Source organism: Carassius carassius, chromosome 9, assembly GCF_963082965.1.
Source record: "Carassius carassius chromosome 9, fCarCar2.1, whole genome shotgun sequence".
Taxonomy (NCBI): Eukaryota; Metazoa; Chordata; class Actinopteri; order Cypriniformes; family Cyprinidae; genus Carassius; species Carassius carassius.
This window is the reverse complement of record NC_081763.1, coordinates 922,501-942,500: the sequence shown is the minus strand read 5'-3', so window position 1 is coordinate 942,500 and position 20,000 is coordinate 922,501. Positions and strand designations below refer to the sequence as shown.

Here is a 20,000-nt window from a genome sequence, read left to right as displayed (position 1 = left end):
TACTTTTGGGAATACCATGTGCTGTAAGCTTTTGGGTTTCCTTCCCTACTTATATAAAGCACTGGCGATTATAGTGGCTGATCTTTAAATAGCCCTCTCTTTGCAGCCTCCTTCGCTTATGGCCATACCATCCTGGCTATGCCTGATCTCAACTGATCTCCAAATCTAAGTAGGTTTGGGCCAGGTTAGTACTTTTGGATTTTTTCAGTAATTATCTAATAGGCCTGGTTAGTACTTTTGGAAATTTTCACTAATTGTACAATAATCCTGCAAAAAAAAAAAAAAAGAGTCAATGCCCAATCTCAGAATGTAAGCAGGTTTGGGCCAGGTTAGTACTTTTGGATTTTTTCAGTAATTATCTAATAGGCCTGGTTAGTACTTTTGGAAATTTTCACTAATTGTCCAATAATCTTGCAAAAAAAAAAAAAAAGAGTCAATGCCCGATCTCAGAATGTAAGCAGGTTTGGGCCAGGTTAGTACTTTTGGAATTTTTTCAGTAATTATCTAATAGGCCTGGTTAGTACTTTTGGAAATTTTCACTAATTGTCCAATAATCTTGCAAAAAAAAAAAAAAAGAGTCAATGCCCGATCTCAGAATGTAATCAGGTTTGGGCTAGGTTAGTACTTTTGGATTTTTTCAGTAATTATCTAATAGGCTTGGTTAGTATTTTTGGGAATACCAGGTGCTGTAAGCTTTTGGGTTTCCTTCCCTACTTATATAATGCACTGGCGATTATAGTGGCTGATCTTTAAATAGCCTTCAGTTTGCAGTCTCCTTCGCTTACGGCCATACCAACCTGGCTATGCCCGATCTCGTCTGATCTCGGAAGCTAAGCAGGTTTGGGCCTGGTTAGTACTTGGATGGGAGACCGCCTGGGAATACCAGGTGCTGTAAGCTTTTGGGTTTCCTTCCCTACTTATATAAAGCACTGGCGATTATAGTGGCTGATCTTTAAATAGCCCTCTCTTTGCAGCCTCCTTCGCTTACGTCCATACCAACCTGGCTATGCCCGGTCTCGTCTGATCTCGGAAGCTAAGCAGGTTTGGGCCTGGTTATTACTTTTGGATTTTTTCAGTAATTATCTAATAGGCCTGGTTAGTACTTTTGGAAATGTTCACTAATTGTCCAATAATCTTGCAAAAAAAAAAAAAAAAAAAGAGTCAATGCCCGATCTCGGAATGTAAGCAGGTTTGGGCCAGGTTAGTACTTTTGGATTTTTTCATTAATTATCTAATAGGCCTGGTTAGTACTTTTAGAAATTTTCACTTATTGTCCATAAATCTTGCAAAAAAAAAAAAAGAGTCAATGCCCGATCTCAGAATGTAAGCAGGTTTGGGCCGGGTTAGTACTTTGGATTTTTTCAGTAATTATCTAATAGGCCTGGTTAGTACTTTTGGAAATTTTCACTAATTGTCCAATAATCTTGCAAAAAAAAAAAAGAGTCAATGCCCGATCTCAGAATGTAATGTTCCCTACTTATATAATGCACTGGCGATTATAGTGGGTGATCTTTAAATAGCCCTCTCTTTGCAGCCTCCTTCGCTTACGGCCATACCAACCTGGCTATGCCGATCTCGTCTGATCTCGGAAGCTAAGAAGGTTTGGGCCTGGTTAGTACTTGGATGGGAGACCGCCTGGGAATACCAGGTGCTGTAAGCTTTTGGGTTTCCTTCCCTACTTATATAAAGCACTGGCGATTATAGTGGCTGATCTTTAAATAGCCCTCTCTTTGCAGCCTCCTTCGCTTATGGCCATACCATCCTGGCTATGCCCGATCTCAACTGATCTCCAAATGTAAGCAGGTTTGGGCCAGGTTAGTACTTTTGGATTTTTTCAGTAATTATCTAATAGGCCTGGTTAGTACTTTTGGAAATTTTCACTAATTGTCCAATAATCTTGCAAAAAAAAAAAAAAAGAGTCAATGGCCGATCTCCAAATGTAAGCAGGTTTGGGCCAGGTTAGTACTTTTGGATTTTTTCAGTAATTATCTAATAGGCCTGGTTAGTACTTTTAGAAATTTTCACTTATTGTCCAATAATCTTGCAAAAAAAAAAAAAGAGTCAATGCCCGATCTCAGAATGTAAATAGGTTTGGGCCAGGTTAGTACTTTTGGATTTTTTCAGTAATTATCTAATAGGCTTGGTTAGTATTTTTGGGAATACCAGGTGCTGTAAGCTTTTGGGTTTCCTTCCCTACTTATATAATGCACTGGCGATTATAGTGGCTGATCTTTAAATAGCCCTCAGTTTGCAGCCTCCTTTGCTTACGGCCATACCAACCTGGCTATGCCCGATCTCGTCTGATCTCGGAAGCTAAGCAGGTTTGGGCCAGGTTAGTACTTTTGGATTTTTTCAGTAATTATCTAATAGGCCTGGTTAGTACTTTTGGAAATTTTCACTAATTGTCCAATAATCTTGCAAAAAAAAAAAAAAAAAAAGAGTCAATGCCCGATCCCAGAATGTAAGCAGGTTTGGGCCAGGTTAGTACTTTTGGATTTTTTCAGTAATTATCTAATAGGCCTGGTTAGTACTTTTGGGAATACCAGGTGCTGTAAGCTTTTGGGTTTCCTTCCCTACTTATATAATGCACTGGCGATTATAGTGGCTGATCTTTAAATAGCCCTCTCTTTGCAGCCTCCTTCGCTTATGGCCATACCATCCTGGCTATGCCCGATCTCAACTGATCTCCAAATCTAAGCAGGTTTGGGCCAGGTTAGTACTTTTGGATTTTTTCAGTAATTATCTAATAGGCCTGGTTAGTACTTTAGGAAATTTTCACTAATTGTCCAATAAACTTGCAAAAAAAAAAAAAAAAAAAAGAGTCAATGCCCGATCTCAGAATGTAAGCAGGTTTGGGCCAGGTTAGTCCTTTTGGATTTTTTCAGTAATTATCTAATAGGCCTGGTTAGTACTTTTGGAAATTTTCACTAATTTTCCAATAATCTTGCAAAAAAAAAAAAAAAAGAGTCAATGCCCGATCTCAGAATGTAAGCAGGTTTGGGCCAGGTTAGTACTTTTGGATTTTTTCAGTAATTATCTAATAGGCCTGGTTAGTACTTTTGGAAATTTTCACTAATTGTCCAATAATCTTGCAAAAAAAAAAAAAAAAAAAAGAGTCAATGCCCGATCTCAGAATGTAAGCAGGCTTGGGCCAGGTTAGTACTTTTGGATTTTTTCAGTAAATATCTAATAGGCCTGGTTAATACTTTTGGGAATACCAGGTGCTGTAAGCTTTTGGGTTTCCTTCCCTACTTATATAATGCACTGGCGATTATAGTGGGTGATCTTTTAATAGCCCTCTCTTTGCAGCCTCCTTCGCTTATGGCCATACCATCCTGGCTATGCCTGATCTCAACTGATCTCCAAATCTAAGCAGGTTTGGGCCAGGTTAGTACTTTTGGATTTTTTCAGTAATTATCTAATAGGCCTGGTTAGTACTTTTGGAAATTTTCACTAATTGTACAATAATCCTGCAAAAAAAAAAAAAAAGAGTCAATGCCCAATCTCAGAATGTAAGCAGGTTTGGGCCAGGTTAGTACTTTTGGATTTTTTCAGTAATTATCTAATAGGCCTGGTTAGTACTTTTGGGAATACCAGGTGCTGTAAGCTTTTGGGTTTCCTTCCCTACTTATATAATGCACTGGCGATTATAGTGGCTGATCTTTAAATAGCCCTCTCTTTGCAGCTTCCTTCGCTTACGGCCATACCAACCTGGCTATGCCCGATCTCGTCTGATCTCGGAAGCTAAGCAGGTTTGGGCCTGGTTAGTACTTGGATGGGAGACCGCCTGGGAATACCAGGTGCTGTAAGCTTTTGGGTTTCCTTCCCTACTTATATAAAGCACTGGCGATTATAGTGGCTGATCTTTAAATAGCCCTCTCTTTGCAGCCTCCTTCGCTTACGTCCATACCAACCTGGCTATGCCCGGTCTCGTCTGATCTCGGAAGCTAAGCAGGTTTGGGCCTGGTTATTACTTTTGGATTTTTTCAGTAATTATCTAATAGGCCTGGTTAGTACTTTTGGAAATGTTCACTAATTGTCCAATAATCTTGCAAAAAAAAAAAAAGAGTCAATGCCCGATCTCAGAATGTAAGCAGGTTTGGGCCGGGTTAGTACTTTGGATTTTTTCAGTAATTATCTAATAGGCCTGGTTAGTACTTTTGGAAATTTTCACTTATTGTCCATAAATCTTGCAAAAAAAAAAAAAGAGTCAATGCCCGATCTCAGAATGTAAGCAGGTTTGGGCCGGGTTAGTACTTTGGATTTTTTCAGTAATTATCTAATAGGCCTGGTTAGTACTTTTGGAAATTTTCACTATTTGTCCAATAATCTTGCAAAAAAAAAAAGAGTCAATGCCCGATCTCAGAATGTAATGTTCCCTACTTATATAATGCACTGGCGATTATAGTGGGTGATCTTTAAATAGCCCTCTCTTTGCAGCCTCCTTCGCTTACGGCCATACCAACCTGGCTATGCCCGATCTCGTCTGATCTCGGAAGCTAAGAAGGTTTGGGCCTGGTTAGTACTTGGATGGGAGACCGCCTGGGAATACCAGGTGCTGTAAGCTTTTGGGTTTCCTTCCCTACTTATATAAAGCACTGGCGATTTTAGTGGCTGATCTTTAAATAGCCCTCTCTTTGCAGCCTCCTTCGCTTACGTCCATACCAACCTGGCTATGCCCGGTCTCGTCTGATCTCGGAAGCTAAGCAGGTTTGGGCCTGGTTATTACTTTTGGATTTTTTCAGTAATTATCTAATAGGCCTGGTTAGTACTTTTGGAAATGTTCACTAATTGTCCAATAATCTTGCAAAAAAAAAAAAAAAAAAAAAGAGTCAATGCCCGATCTCGGAATGTAAGCAGGTTTGGGCCAGGTTAGTACTTTTGGATTTTTTCATTAATTATCTAACAGGCCTGGTTAGTACTTTTAGAAATTTTCACTTATTGTCCATAAATCTTGCAAAAAAAAAAAAAGAGTCAATGCCCGATCTCAGAATGTAAGCAGGTTTGGGCCGGGTTAGTACTTTGGATTTTTTCAGTAATTATCTAATAGGCCTGGTTAGTACTTTTGGAAATTTTCACTAAATGTCCAATAATCTTGCAAAAAAAAAAAAAGAGTCAATGCCCGATCTCAGAATGTAAGCAGGTTTGGGCCGGGTTAGTACTTTGGATTTTTTCAGTAATTATCTAATAGGCCTGGTTAGTACTTTTGGAAATTTTCACTAATTGTCCAATAATCTTGCAAAAAAAAAAAAGAGTCAATGCCCGACCTCAGAATGTTAGCAGGTTTGGGCCAGGTTAGTACTTTTGGATTTTTTCAGTAATTATCTAATAGGCCTGGTTAGTACTTTTGGAAATTTTCACTAATTGTCCAATAATCTTGCAAAAAAAAAAAAAAAAAAGAGTCAATGCCCGATCTCAGAATGTAAGCAGGTTTGGGCCAGGTTAGTACTTTTGGATTTTTTCAGTGATTATCTAATAGGCCTGGTTAGTACTTTTGGGAATACCATGTGCTGTAAGCTTTTGGGTTTCCTTCCCTACTTATATAAAGCACTGGCGATTATAGTGGCTGATCTTTAAATAGCCCTCTCTTTGCAGCCTCCTTCGCTTATGGCCATACCATCCTGGCTATGCCTGATCTCAACTGATCTCCAAATCTAAGCAGGTTTGGGCCAGGTTAGTACTTTTGGATTTTTTCAGTAATTATCTTATAGGCCTGGTTAGTACTTTTGGGAATACCAGGTGCTGTAAGCTTTTGGGTTTCCTTCCCTACTTATATAATGCACTGGCGATTATAGTGGGTGATCTTTAAATAGCCCTCTCTTTGCAGCCTCCTTCGCTTACGGCCATACCAACCTGGCTATGCCCGATCTCGTCTGATCTCGGAAGCTAAGAAGGTTTGGGCCTGGTTAGTACTTGGATGGGAGACCGCCTGGGAATACCAGGTGCTGTAAGCTTTTGGGTTTCCTTCCCTACTTATATAAAGCACTGGCGATTTTAGTGGCTGATCTTTAAATAGCCCTCTCTTTGCAGCCTCCTTCGCTTACGTCCATACCAACCTGGCTATGCCCGGTCTCGTCTGATCTCGGAAGCTAAGCAGGTTTGGGCCTGGTTATTACTTTTGGATTTTTTCAGTAATTATCTAATAGGCCTGGTTAGTACTTTTGGAAATGTTCACTAATTGTCCAATAATCTTGCAAAAAAAAAAAAAAAAAAAAAGAGTCAATGCCCGATCTCGGAATGTAAGCAGGTTTGGGCCAGGTTAGTACTTTTGGATTTTTTCATTAATTATCTAATAGGCCTGGTTAGTACTTTTAGAAATTTTCACTTATTGTCCATAAATCTTGCAAAAAAAAAAAAAGAGTCAATGCCCGATCTCAGAATGTAAGCAGGTTTGGGCCGGGTTAGTACTTTGGATTTTTTCAGTAATTATCTAATAGGCCTGGTTAGTACTTTTGGAAATTTTCACTAAATGTCCAATAATCTTGCAAAAAAAAAAAAGAGTCAATGCCCGATCTCAGAATGTAATGTTCCCTACTTATATAATGCACTGGCGATTATAGTGGGTGATCTTTAAATAGCCCTCTCTTTGCAGCCTCCTTCGCGTACGGCCATACCAACCTGGCTATGCCCGATCTCGTCTGATCTCGGAAGCTAAGAAGGTTTGGGCCTGGTTAGTACTTGGATGGGAGACCGCCTGGGAATACCAGGTGCTGTAAGCTTTTGGGTTTCCTTCCCTACTTATATAAAGCACTGGCGATTATAGTGGCTGATCTTTAAATAGCCCTCTCTTTGCAGCCTCCTTCGCTTATGGCCATACCATCCTGGCTATGCCCGATCTCAACTGATCTCCAAATATAAGCAGGTTTGGGCCAGGTTAGTACTTTTGGATTTTTTCAGTAATTATCTAATAGGCCTGGTTAGTACTTTTGGAAATTTTCACTAATTGTCCAATAATCTTGCAAAAAAAAAAAAAAAAGAGTCAATGCCCGATCTCCAAATGTAAGCAGGTTTGGGCCAGGTTAGTACTTTTGGATTTTTTCAGTAATTATCTAATAGGCCTGGTTAGTACTTTTAGAAATTTTCACTTATTGTCCAATAATCTTGCAAAAAAAAAGAAAGAGTCAATGCCCGATCTCAGAATGTAAATAGGTTTGGGCCAGGTTAGTACTTTTGGATTTTTTCAGTAATTATCTAATAGGCTTGGTTAGTATTTTTGGGAATACCAGGTGCTGTAAGCTTTTGGGTTTCCTTCCCTACTTATATAATGCACTGGCGATTATAGTGGCTGATCTTTAAATAGCCCTCAGTTTGCAGCCTCCTTCGCTTACGGCCATACCAACCTGGCTATGCCCGATCTCGTCTGATCTCGGAAGCTAAGCAGGTTTGGGCCAGGTTAGTACTTTTGGATTTTTTCAGTAATTATCTAATAGGCCTGGTTAGTACTTTTGGAAATTTTCACTAATTGTCCAATAATCTTGCAAAAAAAAAAAAAAAAAGAGTCAATGCCCGATCTCAGAATGTAAGCAGGTTTGGGCCAGGTTAGTACTTTTGGATTTTTTCAGTAATTATCTAATAGGCCTGGTTAGTACTTTTGGGAATACCAGGTGCTGTAAGCTTTTGGGTTTCCTTCCGTACTTATATAATGCACTGGCGATTATAGTGGCTGATCTTTAAATAGCCCTCTCTTTGCAGCCTCCTTCGCTTATGGCCATACCATCCTGGCTATGCCCGATCTCAACTGATCTCCAAATCTAAGCAGGTTTGGGCCAGGTTAGTACTTTTGGATTTTTTCAGTAATTATCTAATAGGCCTGGTTAGTACTTTAGGAAATTTTCACTAATTGTCCAATAAACTTGCAAAAAAAAAAAAAAAAAAAGAGTCAATGCCCGATCTCAGAATGTAAGCAGGTTTGGGCCAGGTTAGTCCTTTTGGATTTTTTCAGTAATTATCTAATAGGCCTGGTTAGTACTTTTGGAAATTTTCACTAATTGTCCAATAATCTTGCAAAAAAAAAAAAAAAAGAGTCAATGCCCGATCTCAGAATGTAAGCAGGTTTGGGCCAGGTTAGTACTTTTGGATTTTTTCAGTAATTATCTAATAGGCCTGGTTAGTACTTTTGGAAATTTTCACTAATTGTCCAATAATCTTGCAAAAAAAAAAAAAAAAGAGTCAATGCCCGATCTCAGAATGTAAGCAGGCTTGGGCCAGGTTAGTACTTTTGGATTTTTTCAGTAATTATCTAATAGGCCTGGTTAATACTTTTGGGAATACCAGGTGCTGTAAGCTTTTGGGTTTCCTTCCCTACTTATATAATGCACTGGCGATTATAGTGGGTGATCTTTTAATAGCCCTCTCTTTGCAGCCTCCTTCGCTTATGGCCATACCATCCTGGCTATGCCTGATCTCAACTGATCTCCAAATCTAAGCAGGTTTGGGCCAGGTTAGTACTTTTGGATTTTTTCAGTAATTATCTAATAGGCCTGGTTAGTACTTTTGGGAATACCAGGTGCTGTAAGCTTTTGGGTTCCCTTCCCTACTTATATAATGCACTGGCGATTATAGTGGCTGATCTTTAAATAGCCCTCTCTTTGCAGCTTCCTTCGCTTACGGCCATACCAACCTGGCTATGCCCGATCTCGTCTGATCTCGGAAGCTAAGCAGGTTTGGGCCTGGTTAGTACTTGGATGGGAGACCGCCTGGGAATACCAGGTGCTGTAAGCTTTTGGGTTTCCTTCCCTACTTATATAAAGCACTGGCGATTATAGTGGCTGATCTTTAAATAGCCCTCTCTTTGCAGCCTCCTTCGCTTACATCCATACCAACCTGGCTATGCCCGGTCTCGTCTGATCTCGGAAGCTAAGCAGGTTTGGGCCTGGTTATTACTTTTGGATTTTTTCAGTAATTATCTAATAGGCCTGGTTAGTACTTTTGGAAATGTTCACTAATTGTCCAATAATCTTGCAAAAAAAAAAAAAGAGTCAATGCCCGATCTCAGAATGTAAGCAGGTTTGGGCCGGGTTAGTACTTTGGATTTTTTCAGTAATTATCTAATAGGCCTGGTTAGTACTTTTGGAAATTTTCACTTATTGTCCATAAATCTTGCAAAAAAAAAAAAAGAGTCAATGCCCGATCTCAGAATGTAAGCAGGTTTGGGCCGGGTTAGTACTTTGGATTTTTTCAGTAATTATCTAATAGGCCTGGTTAGTACTTTTGGAAATTTTCACTATTTGTCCAATAATCTTGCAAAAAAAAAAAAGAGTCAATGCCCGATCTCAGAATGTAATGTTCCCTACTTATATAATGCACTGGCGATTATAGTGGGTGATCTTTAAATAGCCCTCTCTTTGCAGCCTCCTTCGCTTACAGCCATACCAACCTGGCTATGCCCGATCTCGTCTGATCTCGGAAGCTAAGAAGGTTTGGGCCTGGTTAGTACTTGGATGGGAGACCGCCTGGGAATACCAGGTGCTGTAAGCTTTTGGGTTTCCTTCCCTACTTATATAAAGCACTGGCGATTTTAGTGGCTGATCTTTAAATAGCCCTCTCTTTGCAGCCTCCTTCGCTTACGTCCATACCAACCTGGCTATGCCCGGTCTCGTCTGATCTCGGAAGCTAAGCAGGTTTGGGCCTGGTTATTACTTTTGGATTTTTTCAGTAATTATCTAATAGGCCTGGTTAGTACTTTTGGAAATGTTCACTAATTGTCCAATAATCTTGCAAAAAAAAAAAAAAAAAAAAAGAGTCAATGCCCGATCTCGGAATGTAAGCAGGTTTGGGCCAGGTTAGTACTTTTGGATTTTTTCATTAATTATCTAATAGGCCTGGTTAGTACTTTTAGAAATTTTCACTTATTGTCCATAAATCTTGCAAAAAAAAAAAAAAGAGTCAATGCCCGATCTCAGAATGTAAGCAGGTTTGGGCCGGGTTAGTACTTTGGATTTTTTCAGTAATTATCTAATAGGCCTGGTTAGTACTTTTGGAAATTTTCACTAATTGTCCAATAATCTTGCAAAAAAAAAAAAGAGTCAATGCCCGACCTCAGAATGTTAGCAGGTTTGGGCCAGGTTAGTACTTTTGGATTTTTTCAGTAATTATCTAATAGGCCTGGTTAGTACTTTTGGAAATTTTCACTAATTGTCCAATAATCTTGCAAAAAAAAAAAAAAAAAAAGAGTCAATGCCCGATCTCAGAATGTAAGCAGGTTTGGGCCAGGTTAGTACTTTTGGATTTTTTCAGTGATTATCTAATAGGCCTGGTTAGTACTTTTGGGAATACCATGTGCTGTAAGCTTTTGGGTTTCCTTCCCTACTTATATAAAGCACTGGCGATTATAGTGGCTGATCTTTAAATAGCCCTCTCTTTGCAGCCTCCTTCGCTTATGGCCATACCATCCTGGCTATGCCTGATCTCAACTGATCTCCAAATCTAAGCAGGTTTGGGCCAGGTTAGTACTTTTGGATTTTTTCAGTAATTATCTTATAGGCCTGGTTAGTACTTTTGGGAATACCAGGTGCTGTAAGCTTTTGGGTTTCCTTCCCTACTTATATAATGCACTGGCGATTATAGTGGGTGATCTTTAAATAGCCCTCTCTTTGCAGCCTCCTTCGCTTACGGCCATACCAACCTGGCTATGCCCGATCTCGTCTGATCTCGGAAGCTAAGAAGGTTTGGGCCTGGTTAGTACTTGGATGGGAGACCGCCTGGGAATACCAGGTGCTGTAAGCTTTTGGGTTTCCTTCCCTACTTATATAAAGCACTGGCGATTTTAGTGGCTGATCTTTAAATAGCCCTCTCTTTGCAGCCTCCTTCGCTTACGTCCATACCAACCTGGCTATGCCCGGTCTCGTCTGATCTCGGAAGCTAAGCAGGTTTGGGCCTGGTTATTACTTTTGGATTTTTTCAGTAATTATCTAATAGGCCTGGTTAGTACTTTTGGAAATGTTCACTAATTGTCCAATAATCTTGCAAAAAAAAAAAAAAAAAAAAGAGTCAATGCCCGATCTCGGAATGTAAGCAGGTTTGGGCCAGGTTAGTACTTTTGGATTTTTTCATTAATTATCTAATAGGCCTGGTTAGTACTTTTAGAAATTTTCACTTATTGTCCATAAATCTTGCAAAAAAAAAAAAAGAGTCAATGCCCGATCTCAGAATGTAAGCAGGTTTGGGCCGGGTTAGTACTTTGGATTTTTTCAGTAATTATCTAATAGGCCTGGTTAGTACTTTTGGAAATTTTCACTAATTGTCCAATAATCTTGCAAAAAAAAAAAAGAGTCAATGCCCGATCTCAGAATGTAATGTTCCCTACTTATATAATGCACTGGCGATTATAGTGGGTGATCTTTAAATAGCCCTCTCTTTGCAGCCTCCTTCGCGTACGGCCATACCAACCTGGCTATGCCCGATCTCGTCTGATCTCGGAAGCTAAGAAGGTCAGGGCCTGGTTAGTACTTGGATGGGAGACCGCCTGGGAATACCAGGTGCTGTAAGCTTTTGGGTTTCCTTCCCTACTTATATAAAGCACTGGCGATTATAGTGGCTGATCTTTAAATAGCCCTCTCTTTGCAGCCTCCTTCGCTTATGGCCATACCATCCTGGCTATGCCCTATCTCAACTGATCTCCAAATGTAAGCAGGTTTGGGCCAGGTTAGTACTTTTGGATTTTTTCAGTAATTATCTAATAGGCCTGGTTAGTACTTTTGGAAATTTTCACTAATTGTCCAATAATCTTGCAAAAAAAAAAAAAAAAGAGTCAATGCCCGATCTCCAAATGTAAGCAGGTTTGGGCCAGGTTAGTACTTTTGGATTTTTTCAGTAATTATCTAATAGGCCTGGTTAGTACTTTTAGAAATTTTCACTTATTGTCCAATAATCTTGCAAAAAAAAAGAAAGATTCAATGCCCGATCTCAGACTGTAAATAGGTTTGGGCCAGGTTAGTACTTTTGGATTTTTTCAGTAATTATCTAATAGGCTTGGTTAGTATTTTTGGGAATACCAGGTGCTGTAAGCTTTTGGGTTTCCTTCCCTACTTATATAATGCACTGGCGATTATAGTGGCTGATCTTTAAATAGCCCTCAGTTTGCAGCCTCCTTCGCTTACGGCCATACCAACCTGGCTATGCCCGATCTCGTCTGATCTCGGAAGCTAAGCAGGTTTGGGCCAGGTTAGTACTTTTGGATTTTTTCAGTAATTATCTAATAGGCCTGGTTAGTACTTTTGGAAATTTTCACTAATTGTCCAATAATCTTGCAAAAAAAAAAAAAAAAGAGTCAATGCCCGATCTCAGAATGTAAGCAGGTTTGGGCCAGGTTAGTACTTTTGGATTTTTTCAGTAATTATCTAATAGGCCTGGTTAGTACTTTTGGGAATACCAGGTGCTGTAAGCTTTTGGGTTTCCTTCCGTACTTATATAATGCACTGGCGATTATAGTGGCTGATCTTTAAATAGCCCTCTCTTTGCAGCCTCCTTCGCTTATGGCCATACCATCCTGGCTATGCCCGATCTCAACTGATCTCCAAATCTAAGCAGGTTTGGGCCAGGTTAGTACTTTTGGATTTTTTCAGTAATTATCTAATAGGCCTGGTTAGTACTTTAGGAAATTTTCACTAATTGTCCAATAAACTTGCAAAAAAAAAAAAAAAAAAAGAGTCAATGCCCGATCTCAGAATGTAAGCAGGTTTGGGCCAGGTTAGTCCTTTTGGATTTTTTCAGTAATTATCTAATAGGCCTGTTTAGTACATTTGGAAATTTTCACTAATTGTCCAATAATCTTGCAAAAAAAAAAAAAAAAGAGTCAATGCCCGATCTCAGAATGTAAGCAGGTTTGGGCCAGGTTAGTACTTTTGGATTTTTTCAGTAATTATCTAATAGGCCTGGTTAGTACTTTTGGAAATTTTCACTAATTGTCCAATAATCTTGCAAAAAAAAAAAAAAAAAGAGTCAATGCCCGATCTCAGAATGTAAGCAGGCTTGGGCCAGGTTAGTACTTTTGGATTTTTTCAGTAATTATCTAATAGGCCTGGTTAATACTTTTGGGAATACCAGGTGCTGTAAGCTTTTGGGTTTCCTTCCCTACTTATATAATGCACTGGCGATTATAGTGGGTGATCTTTTAATAGCCCTCTCTTTGCAGCCTCCTTCGCTTATGGCCATACCATCCTGGCTATGCCTGATCTCAACTGATCTCCAAATCTAAGCAGGTTTGGGCCAGGTTAGTACTTTTGGATTTTTTCAGTAATTATCTAATAGGCCTGGTTAGTACTTTTGGAAATTTTCACTAATTGTCCAAAAATCTTGCAAAAAAAAAAAAAAGAGTCAATGCCCGATCTCAGAATGTAAGCAGGTTTGGGCCAGGTTAGTACTTTTGGATTTTTTCAGTAATTATCTAATAGGCCTGGTTAGTACTTTTGGAAATTTTCACTAATTGTCCAATAATCCTGCAAAAAAAAAAAAAAAGAGTCAATGCCCGATCTCAGAATGTAAGCAGGTTTGGGCCAGGTTAGTACTTTTGGATTTTTTCAGTAATTATCTAATAGGCCTGGTTAGTACTTTTGGGAATACCAGGTGCTGTAAGCTTTTGGGTTTCCTTCCCTACTTATATAATGCACTGGCGATTATAGTGGCTGATCTTTAAATAGCCCTCTCTTTGCAGCTTCCTTCGCTTACGGCCATACCAACCTGGCTATGCCCGATCTCGTCTGATCTCTGAAGCTAAGCAGGTTTGGGCCTGGTTAGTACTTGGATGGGAGACCGCCTGGGAATACCAGGTGCTGTAAGCTTTTGGGTTTCCTTCCCTACTCATATAAAGCACTGGCGATTATAGTGGCTGATCTTTAAATAGCCCTCTCTTTGCAGCCTCCTTCACTTATGGCCATACCATCCTGGCTATGCCTGATCTCAACTGATCTCCAAATCTAAGCAGGTTTGGGCCAGGTTAGTACTTTTGGATTTTTTCAGTAATTATCTAATAGGCCTGGTTAGTACTTTTGGAAATTTTCACTAATTGTCCAATAATCTTGCAAAAAAAAATAAAAAAAGAGTCAATGCCCGATCTCAGAATGTAAGCAGGTTTGGGCCAGGTTAGTACTTTTGGATTTTTTCAGTAATTATCTAATAGGCCTGGTTAGTACTTTTGGAAATTTTCACTAATTGTCCAATAAACTTGCAAAAAAAAAAAAAAAAAAGAGTCAATGCCCGATCTCAGAATGTAAGTAGGCTTGGGCCAGGTTAGTACTTTTGGATTTTTTCAGTAATTATCTAATAGGCCTGGTTAATACTTTTGGGAATACCAGGTGCTGTAAGCTTTTGGGTTTCCTTCCCTACTTATATAATGCACTGGCGATTATAGTGGGTGATCTTTTAATAGCCCTCTCTTTGCAGCCTCCTTCGCTTATGGCCATACCATCCTGGCTATGCCTGATCTCAACTGATCTCCAAATCTAAGCAGGTTTGGGCCAGGTTAGTACTTTTGGATTTTTTCAGTAATTATCTAATAGGCCTGGTTAGTACTTTTGGAAATTTTCACTAATTGTCCAATAATCTTGCAAAAAAAAAAAAAAAAAAGAGTCAATGCCCGATCTCAGAATGTAAGCAGGTTTGGGCCAGGTTAGTACTTTTGGATTTTTTCAGTAATTTTCTAATAGGCCTGGTTAGTACTTTTGGAAATTTTCACTAATTGTACAATAATCCTGCAAAAAAAAAAAAAAAGAGTCAATGCCCGATCTCAGAATGTAAGCAGGTTTGGGCTAGGTTAGTACTTTGGATTTTTTCAGTAATTATCTAATAGGCCTGGTTAGTACTTTTGGGAATACCAGGTGCTGTAAGCTTTTGGGTTTCCTTCCCTACTTATATAATGCACTGGCGATTATAGTGGCTGATCTTTAAATAGCCCTCTCTTTGCAGCCTCCTTCGCTTACGGCCATACCAACCTGGCTATGCCCGATCTCGTCTGATCTCGGAAGCTAAGCAGGTTTGGGCCTGGTTAGTACTTGGATGGGAGACCGCCTGGGAATACCAGGTCCTGTAAGCTTTTGGGTTTCCTTCCCTACTTATATAAAGCACTGGCGATTATAGTGGCTGATCTTTAAATAGCCCTCTCTTTGCAGCCTCCTTCGCTTATGGCCATACCATCCTGGCTATGCCCGATCTCAACTGATCTCCAAATCTAAGCAGGTTTGGGCCAGGTTAGTACTTTTGGATTTTTTCATTAATTATCTAATAGGCCTGGTTAGTACTTTTGGAAATTTTCACTAATTGTCCAATAATCTTGCAAAAAAAAAAAAAAAAGAGTCAATGCCCGATCTCAGAATGTAAGCAGGTTTGGGCCAGGTTAGTACTTTTGGATTTTTTCAGTAATTTTCTAATAGGCCTGGTTAGTACTTTTGGAAATTTTCACTAATTGTACAATAATCCTGCAAAAAAAAAAAAAAAGAGTCAATGCCCGATCTCAGAATGTAAGCAGGTTTGGGCCAGGTTAGTACTTTTGGATTTTTTCAGTAATTATCTAATAGGCCTGGTTAGTACTTTTGGGAATACCAGGTGCTGTAAGCTTTTGGGTTTCCTTCCCTACTTATATAATGCACTGGCGATTATAGTGGCTAATCTTTAAATAGCCCTCTCTTTGCAGCTTCCTTCGCTTACGGCCATACCAACCTGGATATGCCCGATCTCGTCTGATCTCGGAAGCTAAGCAGGTTTGGGCCTGGTTAGTACTTGGATGGGAGACCGCCTGGGAATACCAGGTGCTGTAAGCTTTTGGGTTTCCTTCCCTACTTATATAAAGCACTGGCGATTATAGTGGCTGATCTTTAAATAGCCCTCTCTTTGCAGCCTCCTTCACTTATGGCCATACCATCCTGGCTATGCCTGATCTCAACTGATCTCCAAATCTAAGCAGGTTTGGGCCAGGTTAGTACTTTTGGATTTTTTCAGTAATTATCTAATAGGCCTGGTTAGTATTTTTGGGAATACCAGGTGCTGTAAGCTTTTGGGTTTCCTTCCCTACTTATATAATGCACTGGCGATTATAGTGGCTGATCTTTAAATTGCCTTCAGTTTGCAGCCTCCTTCGCTTATGGCCATACCAACCTGGCTATGCCCGATCTCGTCTGATCTCGGAAGCTAAGCAGGTTTGGGCCTGGTTAGTACTTGGATGGGAGACCGCCTGGGAATACCAGGTGCTGTAAGCTTTTGGGTTTCCTTCCCTACTTATATAATGCACTGGCGATTATAGTGGCTGATCTTTAAATAGCCTTCAGTTTGCAGCCTCCTTCGCTTACGGCCATACCAACCTGGCTATGCCCGATCTCGTCTGATCTCGGAAGCTAAGCAGGTTTGGGCCTGGTTAGTACTTGGATGGGAGACCGCCTGGGAATACCAGGTGCTGTAAGCTTTTGGGTTTCCTTCCCTACTTATATAAAGCACTTGCGATTATAGTGGCTGATCTTTAAATAGCCCTCTCTTTGCAGCCTCCTTCGCTTATGGCCATACCATCCTGGCTATGCCTGATCTCAACTGATCTCCAAATCTAAGCAGGTTTGGGCCAGGTTAGTACTTTTGGATTTTTTCAGTTATTATCTAATAGGCCTGGTTAGTACTTTTGGAAATTTTCACTAATCGTCCAATAATCTTGCAAAAAAAAAAAAAAAAGAGTCAATGCCCGATCTCAGAATGTAAGCAGGTTTGGGCCAGGTTAGTACTTTTGGATTTTTTCAGTAATTATCTAATAAGCCTGGTTAGTACTTTTGGGAATACCAGGTGCTGTAAGCTTGTGGGTTTCCTTCCCTACTTATATAATGCACTGGCGATTATAGTGGCTGATCTTTAAATAGCCCTCTCTTTGCAGCCTCCTTCGCTTACGGCCATACCAGCCTGGCTATGCCCGATCTCGTCTGATCTCGGAAGCTAAGCAGGTTTGGGCCTGGTTAGTACTTGGATGGGAGACCCCCTGGGAATACCAGGTGCTGTAAGCTTTTGGGTTTCCTTCCCTACTTATATAAAGCACTGGTGATTATAGTGGCTGATCTTTAAATAGCCCTCTCTTTGCAGCCTCCTTCGCTTATGGCCATACCATCCTGGCTATGCCCGATCTCAACTGATCTCCAAATCTAAGCAGGTTTGGGCCAGGTTAGTACTTTTGGATTTTTTCAATAATTATCTAATAGGCCTGGTTAGTACTTTAGGAAATTTTCACTAATTGTCCAATAATCTTGCAAAAAAAAAAAGAGTCAATGCCCGACCTCAGAATGTTAGCAGGTTTGGGCCAGGTTAGTACTTTTGGATTTTTTCAGTAATTATCTAATAGGCCTGGTTAGTACTTTTGGAAATTTTCACTAATTGTCCAATAATCTTGCAAAAAAAAAAAAAAAGAGTCAATGCCCGATCTCAGAATGTAAGCAGGTTTGGGCCAGGTTAGTACTTTTGGATTTTTTCAGTGATTATCTAATAGGCCTGGTTAGTACTTTTGGGAATACCATGTGCTGTAATCTTTTGGGTTTCCTTCCCTACTTATATAAAGCACTGGCGATTATAGTGGCTGATCTTTAAATAGCCCTCTCTTTGCAGCCTCCTTCGCTTATGGCCATACCATCCTGGCTATGCCTGATCTCAACTGATCTCCAAATCTAAGCAGGTTTGGGCCAGGTTAGTACTTTTGGATTTTTTCAGTAATTATCTTATAGGCCTGGTTAGTACTTTTGGAAATTTTCACTAACTGTCCAATAATCTTGCAAAAAAAAAAAAAAAGAGTCAATGCCCGATCTCAGAATGTAAGCAGGTTTGGGCCAGGTTAGTACTTTTGGATTTTTTCAGTAATTATCTAATAGGCCTGGTTAGTACTTTTGGAAATTTTCACTAATTGTCCAATAATCTTGCAAAAAAAAAAAAAGAGTCAATGCCCGATCTCAGAATGTAAGCAGGTTTGGGCCAGGTTAGTACTTTTGGATTTTTTCAGTAATTATATAATAGGCCTGGTTAGTACTTTTGGGAATACCAGGTGCTGTAAGCTTTTGGGTTTCCTTCCCTACTTATATAATGCACTGGCGATTATAGTGGGTGATCTTTAAATAGCCCTCTCTTTGCAGCCTCCTTCGCTTACGGCCATACCAACCTGGCTATGCCCGATCTCGTCTGATCTCGGAAGCTAAGAAGGTTTGGGCCTGGTTAGTACTTGGATGGGAGACCGCCTGGGAATACCAGGTGCTGTAAGCTTTTGGGTTTCCTTCCCTACTTATATAAAGCACTGGCGATTTTAGTGGCTTATCTTTAAATAGCCCTCTCTTTGCAGCCTCCTTCGCTTACGTCCATACCAACCTGGCTATGCCCGGTCTCGTCTGATCTCGGAAGCTAAGCAGGTTTGGGCCTGGTTATTACTTTTGGATTTTTTCAGTAATTATCTAATAGGCCTGGTTAGTACTTTTGGAAATTTTCACTTATTGTCCATAAATCTTGCAAAAAAAAAAAAAAAAAAAAGAGTAAATGCCCGATCTCGGAATGTAAGCAGGTTTGGGCCAGGTTAGTACTTTTGGATTTTTTCATTAATTATCTAATAGGCCTGGTTAGTACTTTTAGAAATTTTCACTTATTGTCCATAAATCTTGCAAAAAAAAAAAAGAGTCAATGCCCGATCTCAGAATGTAATGTTCCCTACTTATATAATGCACTGGCGATTATAGTGGGTGATCTTTAAATAGCCCTCTCTTTGCAGCCTCCTTCGCTTATGGCCATACCAACCTGGCTATGCCCGATCTTGTCTGATCTCGGAAGCTAAGAAGGTTTGGGCCTGGTTAGTACTTGGATGGGAGACCGCCTGGGAATACCAGGTGCTGTAAGCTTTTGGGTTTCCTTCCCTACTTATATAAAGCACTGGCGATTATAGTGGCTGATCTTTAAATAGCCCTCTCTTTGCAGCCTCCTTCGCTTATGGCCATACCATCCTGGCTATGCCCGATCTCAACTGATCTCCAAATGTAAGCAGGTTTGGGCCAGGTTAGTACTTTTGGATTTTTTCAGTAATTATCTAATAGGCCTGGTTAGTACTTTTGGAAATTTTCACTAATTGTCCAATAATCTTGCAAAAAAAAAAAAAAAGAGTCAATGCCCGATCTCCAAATGTAAGCAGGTTTAGGCCAGGTTAGTACTTTTGGATTTTTTCAGTAATTATCTAATAGGCCTGGTTAGTACTTTTAGAAATTTTCACTTATTGTCCAATAATCTTGCAAAAAAAAAGAAAGAGTCAATGCCCGATCTCAGAATGTAAATAGGTTTGGGCCAGGTTAGTACTTTTGGATTTTTTCAGTAATTATCTAATAGGCTTGGTTAGTATTTTTGGGAATACCAGGTGCTGTAAGCTTTTGGGTTTCCTTCCCTACTTATATAATGCACTGGCGATTATAGTGGCTGATCTTTAAATAGCCCTCAGTTTGCAGCCTCCTTCGCTTACGGCCATACCAACCTGGCTATGCCCGATCTCGTCTGATCTCGGAAGCTAAGCAGGTTTGGGCCAGGTTAGTACTTTTGGATTTTTTCAGTAATTATCTAATAGGCCTGGTTAGTACTTTTGGAAATTTTCACTAATTGTCCAATAATCTTGCAAAAAAAAAAAAAAAAAGAGTCAATGCCCGATCTCAGAATGTAAGCAGGTTTGGGCCAGGTTAGTACTTTTGGATTTTTTCAGTAATTATCTAATAGGCCTGGTTAGTACTTTTGGGAATACCAGGTGCTGTAAGCTTTTGGGTTTCCTTCCGTACTTATATAATGCACTGGCGATTATAGTGGCTGATCTTTAAATAGCCCTCTCTTTGCAGCCTCCTTCGCTTATGGCCATACCATCCTGGCTATGCCCGATCTCAACTGATCTCCAAATCTAAGCAGGTTTGGGCCAGGTTAGTACTTTTGGATTTTTTCAGTAATTATCTAATAGGCCTGGTTAGTACTTTAGGAAATTTTCACTAATTGTCCAATAAACTTGCAAAAAAAAAAAAAAAAAAAAGAGTCAATGCCCG

The 20,000-nt window shown here is 39.8% G+C and overlaps 18 non-coding genes across 18 annotated transcripts; all 18 read left to right on the top strand.

Annotated features, from left to right (window-relative positions):
- Positions 1-779: 779 nt before the first annotated feature.
- On the top strand, positions 780-898 carry LOC132150273 (5S ribosomal RNA). The gene has a single exon (XR_009435510.1). It is a non-coding gene; the product is annotated as a 5S ribosomal RNA (ribosomal RNA).
- Positions 899-1,542: 644 nt separating this feature from the next.
- Positions 1,543-1,660, top strand: LOC132150550 (5S ribosomal RNA). Its single transcript, XR_009435779.1, has one exon. It is a non-coding gene; the product is annotated as a 5S ribosomal RNA (ribosomal RNA).
- A 2,033-nt stretch (positions 1,661-3,693) lies between these two features.
- Positions 3,694-3,812, top strand: LOC132150262 (5S ribosomal RNA). Its single transcript, XR_009435499.1, has one exon. It is a non-coding gene; the product is annotated as a 5S ribosomal RNA (ribosomal RNA).
- A 636-nt stretch (positions 3,813-4,448) lies between these two features.
- Positions 4,449-4,567, top strand: LOC132149918 (5S ribosomal RNA). The gene has a single exon (XR_009435174.1). It is a non-coding gene; the product is annotated as a 5S ribosomal RNA (ribosomal RNA).
- A 1,268-nt stretch (positions 4,568-5,835) lies between these two features.
- On the top strand, positions 5,836-5,954 carry LOC132149917 (5S ribosomal RNA). The gene has a single exon (XR_009435173.1). It is a non-coding gene; the product is annotated as a 5S ribosomal RNA (ribosomal RNA).
- A 646-nt stretch (positions 5,955-6,600) lies between these two features.
- On the top strand, positions 6,601-6,719 carry LOC132150338 (5S ribosomal RNA). Its single transcript, XR_009435573.1, has one exon. It is a non-coding gene; the product is annotated as a 5S ribosomal RNA (ribosomal RNA).
- Positions 6,720-8,602: 1,883 nt separating this feature from the next.
- Positions 8,603-8,721, top strand: LOC132150250 (5S ribosomal RNA). The gene has a single exon (XR_009435488.1). It is a non-coding gene; the product is annotated as a 5S ribosomal RNA (ribosomal RNA).
- Positions 8,722-9,358: 637 nt separating this feature from the next.
- On the top strand, positions 9,359-9,477 carry LOC132150020 (5S ribosomal RNA). The gene has a single exon (XR_009435271.1). It is a non-coding gene; the product is annotated as a 5S ribosomal RNA (ribosomal RNA).
- Positions 9,478-10,606: 1,129 nt separating this feature from the next.
- On the top strand, positions 10,607-10,725 carry LOC132149916 (5S ribosomal RNA). The gene has a single exon (XR_009435172.1). It is a non-coding gene; the product is annotated as a 5S ribosomal RNA (ribosomal RNA).
- A 645-nt stretch (positions 10,726-11,370) lies between these two features.
- On the top strand, positions 11,371-11,489 carry LOC132150462 (5S ribosomal RNA). Its single transcript, XR_009435694.1, has one exon. It is a non-coding gene; the product is annotated as a 5S ribosomal RNA (ribosomal RNA).
- Positions 11,490-13,659: 2,170 nt separating this feature from the next.
- Positions 13,660-13,778, top strand: LOC132150023 (5S ribosomal RNA). The gene has a single exon (XR_009435273.1). It is a non-coding gene; the product is annotated as a 5S ribosomal RNA (ribosomal RNA).
- Positions 13,779-14,909: 1,131 nt separating this feature from the next.
- LOC132150076 (5S ribosomal RNA) lies at positions 14,910-15,028 on the top strand. Its single transcript, XR_009435323.1, has one exon. It is a non-coding gene; the product is annotated as a 5S ribosomal RNA (ribosomal RNA).
- A 605-nt stretch (positions 15,029-15,633) lies between these two features.
- Positions 15,634-15,752, top strand: LOC132149797 (5S ribosomal RNA). The gene has a single exon (XR_009435060.1). It is a non-coding gene; the product is annotated as a 5S ribosomal RNA (ribosomal RNA).
- A 316-nt stretch (positions 15,753-16,068) lies between these two features.
- LOC132150954 (5S ribosomal RNA) lies at positions 16,069-16,187 on the top strand. The gene has a single exon (XR_009436125.1). It is a non-coding gene; the product is annotated as a 5S ribosomal RNA (ribosomal RNA).
- An 84-nt stretch (positions 16,188-16,271) lies between these two features.
- LOC132150239 (5S ribosomal RNA) lies at positions 16,272-16,390 on the top strand. Its single transcript, XR_009435477.1, has one exon. It is a non-coding gene; the product is annotated as a 5S ribosomal RNA (ribosomal RNA).
- A 461-nt stretch (positions 16,391-16,851) lies between these two features.
- LOC132150980 (5S ribosomal RNA) lies at positions 16,852-16,970 on the top strand. Its single transcript, XR_009436149.1, has one exon. It is a non-coding gene; the product is annotated as a 5S ribosomal RNA (ribosomal RNA).
- A 1,118-nt stretch (positions 16,971-18,088) lies between these two features.
- On the top strand, positions 18,089-18,207 carry LOC132149915 (5S ribosomal RNA). Its single transcript, XR_009435171.1, has one exon. It is a non-coding gene; the product is annotated as a 5S ribosomal RNA (ribosomal RNA).
- A 504-nt stretch (positions 18,208-18,711) lies between these two features.
- Positions 18,712-18,830, top strand: LOC132150500 (5S ribosomal RNA). Its single transcript, XR_009435730.1, has one exon. It is a non-coding gene; the product is annotated as a 5S ribosomal RNA (ribosomal RNA).
- The last annotated feature ends 1,170 nt before the right edge of the window (positions 18,831-20,000 follow it).